At 34.7% G+C, this 10655-nt stretch overlaps 1 long non-coding RNA gene across 1 annotated transcript; it reads left to right on the forward strand.

The window, feature by feature from the left end:
- Positions 1–431: 431 nt before the first annotated feature.
- Positions 432–4065, forward strand: LOC140743162 (uncharacterized). Its single transcript, XR_012102397.1, has 4 exons — positions 432–527; positions 2385–2500; positions 2855–2928; positions 3997–4065. It is a non-coding gene; the product is annotated as an uncharacterized LOC140743162 (long non-coding RNA).
- Positions 4066–10655: the final 6590 nt, after the last annotated feature.

Consider the following 10655-nt stretch of genomic DNA (forward strand, 5'->3'; position numbering starts at 1 on the left):
CACAAATAGATGTGGCGATGGTCGTTCCACGAATGGTTCTCCCGCGTTTAAACTATTCTATTTACATGCAAAAATAAGGTTATAGACATAGCGCGGTATTTAGCAGTGATATGCTCTCCCGAAGATGACGATGTTTGGCTGTTTTTATCCGAGTTTCCAGTAGGAAACCTTTCATTTTTGGCCAGATTCTTATACAATATTGCAAGAAGTTGATACACAAACTATTAGCAATTGTCAGAACAGCAATATATCCATGATGGATTAATTATGTGATTTTAGAGGCCGCTTCAGAAGTTTCGGGGGAGCTGTAATCTCACTCACACTCTCACACACGCACATCTCATTAGTACAGTACAATATTTACAGTTTTAATATTTATATGTATTTTTGTGGAAATGTGTTAATGCATTTTTTGCTTGTTACAGATAAATTGCCAATTGTTCACACTGCTTAACATGTATTTGACGAGCTCCTGCTACATGTGGATGTTCGGGGAAAGTTGGTTCCTATATATTTCAATAGTTCTAGTAAGTAACTTAGAAATGAAAACTTTCTTGAGCTATATTTATAATGCAGCTACATATATAATATTTACATTTATACACAATTTTTTTTCATAAATTGAGATATTTTTTCACATAAAGTTCATATATTTATTTATGAATGCTTATCAGGGATCTCCTCTCGTAAAGAGAGGATTTAGGTTTTTCGTCTACCAAACTGGTAGAGTCAATTTTACCAGTTTTTCACGTGATCGAATTTTGAAACCACAAGGCTATAACTTATTTCTAATAAGGTATAATATACCAGTGTGATATATCACTGTAGACTACAAAAATCAAATCGGTTATTTGTAGAATAAGTTACAATATACCAATATAATAGCAGTTATAGCCTAGTAGTTGAGAAACGCGGCCTCATGATCGAGGAGTCCGAGGTACAAATACCAGACACTCAGCTCTAATTTTTGAAAGTTATGTGCGTATCAGAAGTTAATTATCAAGTGATAATTAATTTCTGATACGGTGAACGGTGAAGGAAAACATCGTGCGGAAACCTGCATACCTGAGAAATCTTAAAAAAAAAGGTTTTCAAAGGTATGTGAAGTCTACCAATTCGCACTTCACCAGCGCGATGAGTCCATCTCTTCTCGTCCATCCTCTTATCATACTGAGAAGAGACCGAGCCCAGCAGTGGGACAGTAATGGGTTGATGATGATGATGATACCAATATAATATTGGTTCCGGCCAATTGAGGTTTGCAAAATTGTTACATTAACACTATTGTCTACTTCTACGTTATTATTTCAAATTCTATTACATTATATCAAATTATATTACTCATATTTATATCATAAACAGAACACAATATTCAAAATAAAAATATTTACAGTAATCGAAAAATAACTGAAATTATAAATATAATAAATGATCCAGATGGCTGCCCCGCGGTAATGTACATCCAAGACACTAGCACATATTGTTTTACACATATTGTATAGCACATATTGTAGTACAACTAAATAAAAAATTTAGTTCAAATTCTTACAATACTGAAAATAATTAAATATAAATTTTACATTTTCATGTTATAAATAAAGTTATATAATAGTTACATAAAGAAGGAGTTGTAATATACATTTGCACCATTTATTTGACATTTATTGTATCCGCTATCGCGATTTTTGTAGCGCGATTTATAATAAATATTGTTCGCCTGAAATATCGCATTACGAATATCAAAAATAATATGTTTATAAAAAACAATGTTAACGAAATGTAAAATATTTTAACCTACACTTTACCAAGTGTACGCAATGACTTAAGAGCTACCCCCACACTATCCCAAGTGTCTAATCCAACCACAAGGTTACTTATTGAATGAAGATGTAAGACATGCAATTACGTACTTATAGTCGTACCAAGTTAAGCGATTTCCAAAATAATATCGCAGTCATTTGAAAAATGTTTAACGTATTACGTAAAATTATTATTGCCTATACTGAAAGTGAAATTTCTATGTACTATAATATACATAATATAATATTAATCATAACATCATCATCATCAATCCATTGGCGGATTGGTAGACTTCACGTACCTTTGAGATGTATTTTTGTGTTGAGGCAAGTGATAATAAATTTGTAATACGATGTTATTTTTGAAAATTAATAAGAGCGTGCCTGGGATTTGAACCTCGAACCCCTTGACTGAGAGGCCACGAAAACCACTAGGTTATCACTGCTACTTATTATAATCGTATACACATAAAAGTTTAATTTTGCGACAACTCACCTTACAAATAACTAAACGAAAATATATTTTTTCTCTCGCTCATTATTTATTTTCATTTTTGTGCCTAAATATTTATGTTATATCCACAGGTATTCGCTAACTTTACGCTCGAAATGAATACCGTAATTATGCTGGGATGGGTATTCCCCCTCGCGCAAGTGATCGTGTACGCTGCTATTCGGTTTTATCTCGGCCACACTGAAAAGTAAGTAAAACCTACGAGTATCTAAGGTGCATCGGGCCTTTTTCAACTATAACGAAGTAATTTAATTATGATAGTGTAATATTATGTTTCATTTTGGTTTTCATCTAGTTTTGAACCTCAAAGTCCTATTAAGAAACACATTTATGTTACACAGTTGCACTTATCCCGGACTTGAGGCACACCCTCCCCTCCAATACGTTACATTGTAGTAACATCTTAATTAATGAAATGTTCAAAAGTGACAGACAGTCAAACATTTTATTGGAAATGTTGCAATAGCTCCAGTGCATCTTATACTCGTATCATATGTTTCTCCGACACACCAACTTCACTAACAATATATGTTTGTTACAGATGCATGATTGAACACAGCGATGCCATGTACGTTTTCACCATTCCAGTGGCCATTACCACTTGTATTGCTACTTGTAAGTATATAGTATGAGATTAGCACAAATATAATATATATTGTATCAAAGCTTGTTTTACATCATCATCATCATCAACCCATTACTGTCCCCGTGCTGGGTACGGGTCTCCTCTCAGAATGAGAAGGATTAGGACACAGTCCACCGCGTTGGTAAAATGCGAATTGGTAGATTTAACATACATTTAACTAACTAAAACTTTTTTAAGATTTCTCAGGTATTCAGGTTTCCTCAAATGTCTTCCTTCACCGTTTTAAGCAAGTGATTATTAATATCTATAAAGGGCACATATCTTTGAAAAATCAGAGCTTGGGATTTGAGCCTCGGACCCCTCGATCAAGAGGTTCTTAACGAGTTTCTTAACCACTAGGCTACCTGCCCTGTTTTTTAAAAAAGAAGGTTTTGAAAGCCAAATGCGAATGTGTGCCTAGCCTTTGCGAGATAATGTTATGTGCTTTGCGAGTAGCATTGAGCGCGCGTGCTTGCTTGCTAGCGAGCGTGCTTGTGTCCAGCGTTTACGCAAAATACATAACAAAATACATACATAATGTGTTTCAGAGCCCCTGAAAGATTTTCAAAATTAAATGACTGATTGTTTACCACTTAAACGAATTATGTTTTAAAATTATAATTAAACATATATTTACTGAATCTACTCCTGTATGTATGAATTGAACCAACGCGGTTGGTGCTTGCGATTATATTTTTATGTACAGTCAGCTCCAATTTTGATCTCAATTAAAAAAACTTATACACCCAAACGTTCATAAGTAGCCAAACATCTCTAGCATCATAATTAGATGAATACTATTGCGTTTAAAGTAGCTGAATACCGTATGAGTGAAAAGGCTGTAATATGTGTTATTATTCAGGTACTTTTGACACGTAGTGTTCATCTACTTTTGAAGCTTTACGAAGTTCGTTTAATAATGGCGCTAGTTGTGTTTAGCTACTTATGAATGCTTGGGTGTATAGGTATTTTTGAAACTTCCATCTGTCCATTTACTTTTGACGCTGACTGTACAGGTACAGTGTATGTGGCCAGTAACTAATTAAACTTATTTTCAGACTTCCTAGTATGTATACTCAGAGTGCTAATCAGCAAGGTATGTGGGCAACCTCGTCGAAATATCTGCTCGAACGCGACCAGAGCTGCGGTGATTCTAGTAAGTTTCGCTTTGAACTTGTTATTTTTTAATGTAATGTAATGTTCTTTTAGTTTGCTAAAGGCCTGGTCCAACAGATGCAGCTATTTACTTACTACGCGTTATTTACTACGCGTTTTTACCGACGAGGTAACTAAAGCGCTAGATTCTGCCGCGCTATACCGCCAAATGTGTTTCACTGTGTTAGTAGTAGTATTTTTACAAAGTTAATTTTGGCTGGAGGCGTAATATTACAAAATTTTGCATTATGACTGAAAAATTCAGAGACACTCCTATACCCATGTAATATTAGCAATAATACGTAAAAAAAAATCAGAAATAAACGCGTACCTAATAAAACCTCCACATCTTAAACAAATATATTTTTCAAAAGCTCAGGTTATAGATTACAATTTGGTAAACGGTAAAGTTGGTTATCCTCACGTGTATATTTTATGGGTTAACTTTTGTAAAGTATGCGCAGCGCCAGTCAACATTCTGTTTGGCCAGGCCAAATAACCACGTTCTCATCATGATTATTTTGCATATTTGCTCTATTTTGCCAGCGTATCATATTTCACTATTATGCAATTTAAATTATTAATATTTTCAACCCTTAATATACTGACAATTTTGCACTATAGTTGTCACAATTTAATAGGCCCATTTTGACACGTGCCATCCTAATGTCATTAATGTTCCAAACTAAATTTTTAGTAGGGAGTTTATGACCACGTGACGGCTAGAGCTTGCGGCTTCAAAGCATTCGGAAGAAACCGTAATCGATTAACTTTCAAACAATCGAAACTTAGAATTACCAATAACTAATTATTTATCTCTTTTTCATCATAACCACAATAAAATAATCAAGACTTTGTTTCTTAGTGAATGTTAAAACGAAAAAAATACAGTTTATGAGAGTTGATTTATTTAATCTTCCAAACATGATTAAATTTTTAAATTACACTAGAATTTATTTTCTTTTCTCCTTTATATTAAATATTTAGATGATTAAAAAAATATTAAATAAATATTGTGTTTACAAAATATTATGTAATTTATACAGTACGATGTGGGGTCGTAATCGATTTGTCGTAAAAATCGGTTCCTTTGGTTATCGATTTGTATGTGACATGCTTAGAGCCTAGAGATGGCACGTGTCAAATTGGGCCTATTAAATTGTGACGACTATAGGCCCCATGATGCGCTTCGGTACAAAATGGCGTCCGGGGTATATAACTGTTACTTGCCCCTTTTTATTCCATAGAAATAAAATAATACATATAAATTTCGCATTTTTGCTTATCTTGTGTTTGTTATGTAATGTTTTATGTGTTGTTCATCAATTTATTTATTTTCAGTGCGACTGTCAGTTATATTTTATTTAATGCAATTGCTTCATTTCGCGGCATGTATTGTCTGCTCTTTTTATGTTACTAGTTCTGGTAGCGATTAGAGGAGACCTGCTCTTGCTCCAATGCGGGATAACGCGGGTTAGTAGCCAACACGCGCCGGATATTTATAAAGCTCCTTTACAGACGGTTTCTAAACTAAGCCGGTTTGTGAATTTAGTCGATTTGGTATAGGGAATCGTTCGACTCCGGCAGCACCAGTGCCACACCTGTTTCTGTCTCATAACAGCAGTGTTAAACACTGCTGTGTTCTGATTTGAAAGGTGTGGTAAGGGAGACATACTTTTCCGAGGCATTCCCGCTTAGTCCTCAGGGGTAGCGGCGCATCTGTGGCCGACCTCAGGTAGGAATATCTTATCCTGTCTGAGGTTGATTACAGATGTCCATGGACGGCAGTAGCCACTTACCATCAGGACTACATGCTCGTCTGCTAATCTTATATTATCAAAAAGACCGTTATGACTCCGGACATGATTTAGAGACACCCAACGAGGAGAACCAAAAACCGACGGCTTAACGCGCTTGGAAGCACAGGAGCACATCTGTAACAGAAGCGTGTAATTTTTTTCTACCAGCGTTCATTAATTCATTCGCTTTGCAGTGTGTACTCAGTTAATTAGCTGTAATTGTTTTTATGTTTTTTTTTTTTATTTTAAAGCATATTTTTGGTAATTTTATTTGTATATTATTAGCACACTCCATAAGGTTGGTTATTATTGGAGCGATTTGAACGCAGGCTGGGTTTAACTCACAGGTACATAGGGAGAAAACACACGAGCAATATTCCGCTGAAACATCGCTATGGGGCAACAAATAACCCATGACATTCCTCAGAGTTCTTCATAATATACATATTGTAATGTGCTGTGTGCCAGAGTAAAGAACCATTCTGCTTATTCTATGAGCACGTGGAGTAAAAATAATTCATTTTTTAATTGTTATTAGTCTAAGATGACAAATCACAACGATTTTTTTTATTAACTTTTCTTAATATAAACATAATTAATATAATGCTCAGTGTGTTTTCTCACTTAGTATAGCTTAAAAATAGTCATAGTGGTAATGGTAGCATCATAGAGTAAACTAGTACTTTGTAAGTAAAACAGTAGAATATAATAACCAATAAGGCCACAAAATAAAATTACCTACATACATCTAAAATGAAATGCCTGTCGTAAGTGGCGACTAAAACGGGGCTTACGGGGTTGCGGGCGGCAAGGGTGGGAGCTCTAGCTGTCCCGCAAGCGACTTCTCCACCAAGCGCTGAGGACAGCCACCGGGGGGGTTTTAGTGCGGTAATAATCTCACATAACCCGGCGCCTCTCCATATGGCATCGGGTACCTTTTGAAAGTTTGCTCATCGTGAAAAAAACGTATGTCCTATGTATATATTGCTTACTACATCAAGCTCAAACCAAATACAGCAGCGTGTAACATCTCTTGGATAAATTATATTATTATTAATATTATTATAACCACTGTTTTTGACATAATAACCATAAACGTCAATTTGCATGAACCTAACAACTGTTGCATTGTTAAGTTCCATTTATACATTAGTTTAATCGAATGAGAATTAAATGCTTTCCAAATAGCCAAATAGTATCTATAAGTAATTGTAGTGCAGTCTTAAGTCTAGCTATATAGCAGTCTTAAGGGTTGATCTAAAAATCTAAAAAAAACCGTGACTCAGGTGCTTCATTGATTGTAATGATAATTTTTCATAGTGGTCGCTCCCGAATTAACGGAGTTTGAAATAAAATTCCAACCCCCATTTAACGACCTTAAGGGATGATTTTCCAAAAATAATGGTATAGGTGTTTAATTATTTTCTATCGAAAACCCAAATACCGATTTTTATACAGTTTACATCAAAACTGGAGGACTTTCATACAAACTTACAACCCCTATTTTACCCTCTTGAGGGTAGATTTTCCATAAATGGTGTTAAAAAGTTCTATTATTTCTAACAGGAAAGCCAAATGCAAGTTTTTATAGTCCTTGCTTCCGAATTAACGGAGTTTGAAATAAAATTCCAACCCCCATTTAACGACCTTAAGGGATGATTTTCCAAAAAAAAATGAAATAAGTGTTTAATTATTTTCTATCGAAAACCCAAATACCGATTTTTATACAGTTTACTTCAAAACTGGTGGACTTTCATACAAACTTACAACCCCTATTTTACCCTCTTGAGGATAGATTTTCCATAAATGGTGTTAAAAAAGCTCTATTATTTCCAACAGGAAAGCCAAATGCAAGTTTTTATAGTCCTTGCTTCCGAATTAACGGAGTTTGAAATAAAATTCCAACCCCCATTTAACGCACTTAAGGGATGATTTTCCAAAAACAATGAAATAGATGATTAATTATTTTCTATCGAAACCCAGATACCGATTTTTATACAGTTTACACCAAAACTGGGGGACTCTCATACAAACTTACAACCCTTATTTAACCCAAATAAGGGTTCATTTTCTAAACGGTAGAATTATAGTTCCACTGTATCTAACCAGTGAGCCAATGGCTAACTTACATAGTGCTGGCTTTCAAATTGGCAAATTTTAAAATAAGCTGTTAACCCTTATTTTACCAACTTAAGGGTTGATTTTCCAAAAATGGTGAAATAAGTATTTAATTATTTTTAATCGAAAACCTAAATACCGATTTTGATAGCGTTTACATCAAAACTGGGGGAATTCTATACAAACTTACAACCCTTATTTAACCCACATAGGGGTTGATTTTCCAAAAACGGTAGAACTAAAGTTATTTTATATCTAACCAGCAAAGCAATGGCTAACTTTCATAGTGCTGGCTTCCAAAATGGCAAAATTTAAAATAACCTGTCAACCCCTATTTAACCACCTTTAGGGTTGATTTTGGAAAAACCCTTAGATTAGATTTTTATTACTTTAAATCAGAAAGCTAAATACCAATTTTCATCTAGTTTGCTTTAAAACTGACGGACTTTCATATTAACTTCCAACCCCCATTTAACCCCCTTAACGGTGGAATATAAAAAAATCCGTTCTTAGTGCGCATCTACATTATAAAATGAAGCTATATTTCATAAATTTTTTTGGTCAAGTTTCAGAGTTTTAAAAGCGATAGATTGGAAGATAATTTTTTTTTTAATTTTCAACGCCCCCGCACTCCCCTCTGGGGGTGGAATATCATAAAATTAGTTTTTAGTAAATTCAAACATGCCAAAAAGAATATCCTGACTAAGTTTCATACCTATAAGAGCTGTAGTTTTAAAATGTGAATTTTTTTTAATCAACACCCCCACAACCCCTCTTGGGGGTGGAATTTCGTAAAATCCGTTCTTAGCTGACCTCTACTCGGTGAAAAGAATATTCCTACCAAATTTCAAGTCTTTAGCTCTAATGGTTCCAGAGATATCGTGATGAGTGACTATATACGTGGAAATCTCTTATATATATATAATAATAGATAATAGATAAAATAGATATTGTATAAATGGTATAATAACTGAAATTTTCATCAGTGAAAAAAGTTTCGGCCGATCTCTAGTGTATAAGTAGGCGTAAAATATTGAACATATAGTATAAAATTTGTTACTATTATCTTATTTTTTTATGTGGTCACATCTGTTGCAGACACCCTTATTCGGCTTACAATATCTTCTTATGCCAATGCATCCCCCCCTGGGGACCGTCTTGGAACTCATTTACGCTGTCTTCACCTCTATCTTCACCAGCTTACAGGTAACATTACCAAATGTCTAATTATATTTATTTTTTCATAGAAATCAAAATTTTATTTGATATATTTAAATTATACGGTAAATTTCATATAATCATGCATTCCAGTTCATTATAACAAAACAAAGTATTGTATATATCTAAGCGAACCAGGGTGCATTCATTGTGCCCAGGGTTGCCAACTGCAGGATTGCTCTCGTACAAAAATAGATAAAATCTCGTATTTGCCTTTTAAATCTTGTACACTCCCGAAAAGATGGTATATAGGCGAAGAAATCTTTGAAACGTGTCAGCCAAACATATCAGCCAAAAAAATGGTCGCCAGGACCAAACACTAAAACTGAAATACGTATTTATTTTCAAAATTCCGCTAATTTATTTTGAACTCAATACCATCTTTAGTTGGCAACGCTAATTATGCTCCTATTTTTATAACCATGAAGTTATAGTGAAACGAGGCGTCCACAGGACGGTAATTGTTCAGTACCGCCTGGACTTCTATAACCAGCGCCACATATAACGGGAGTTCTACTTGAAAGGTTTACATACCTCCTGTGTAATTCAGCCGCCTCTTTGAATGAAGTAAATCTAATGTTTAAGGACCACACTACCTGCCTTACTTAAACTCAGCTATTCACAAAAATCAATATTTGTTATGTACGAAATTATTACTGTAATGATATTCCAAGGATAACTAATATGTATAGAATGGAATAGAACAGAATAATTTATTTGCATAGAATAGGTACATTCATAATCAGGTGTTACAAAATTTAGGTCCTCTTAATCTGCTAACAATACGGTAGCATGCAAATTAAAGAAAATGAAATAAAAGTTAGTTGTTGACTAGACGTTGACCACGTCTGGTGTTTCTAGGGTACAATTGTTCAGCAGTTTTAAATATTTTTTGGTTGTACCTAACAAACAAGCATGCTTCAAGGATATACATAGATGCAAGAGTCAATATATTGAGCTTTTTGAATAGAGGCTTACATAATATATAATATATTTTTTTATTTCCCTAGGGTACGCTGCTAGCAATATTCTTCTGCTTCACTAATAAAGAGGTGAGAAATACAATTAGAACGGAACGCGATAGACGAAACAGACTTCAAAGGGAGATGATTGATATCCAGATGAGTGGTAAGTGTATACCACCAACACACCAACCACCAACACAAGTCACGCGTGATATGTGGTCACATAATGCCTTGTGGCAACATGCACAGTGCATAGTGGAAACACTTGTGAAGGCACACGTGGCGTGGTACGCCTAAAACGCGTGACGCTACCCGTCTGAGAGTAATAGTGGCTAGTGACCAATAAGAGAGACTGAAACTATTCCATACATTTCTGGGCCCGAATGTAACAAGATAAAAATGGTGTGAATTTAAAGGTTTCGTGTTATTAGTCCCTCACTGGATATTCTACAGATTTCGACC

The sequence above is a fragment of the Epargyreus clarus genome, unplaced genomic scaffold (genome assembly GCF_041222505.1).
Source record: "Epargyreus clarus isolate Ecla_fem2 unplaced genomic scaffold, WU_Ecla_fem_2.2 ptg000007l, whole genome shotgun sequence".
NCBI lineage: Eukaryota > Metazoa > Arthropoda > Insecta > Lepidoptera > Hesperiidae > Epargyreus > Epargyreus clarus.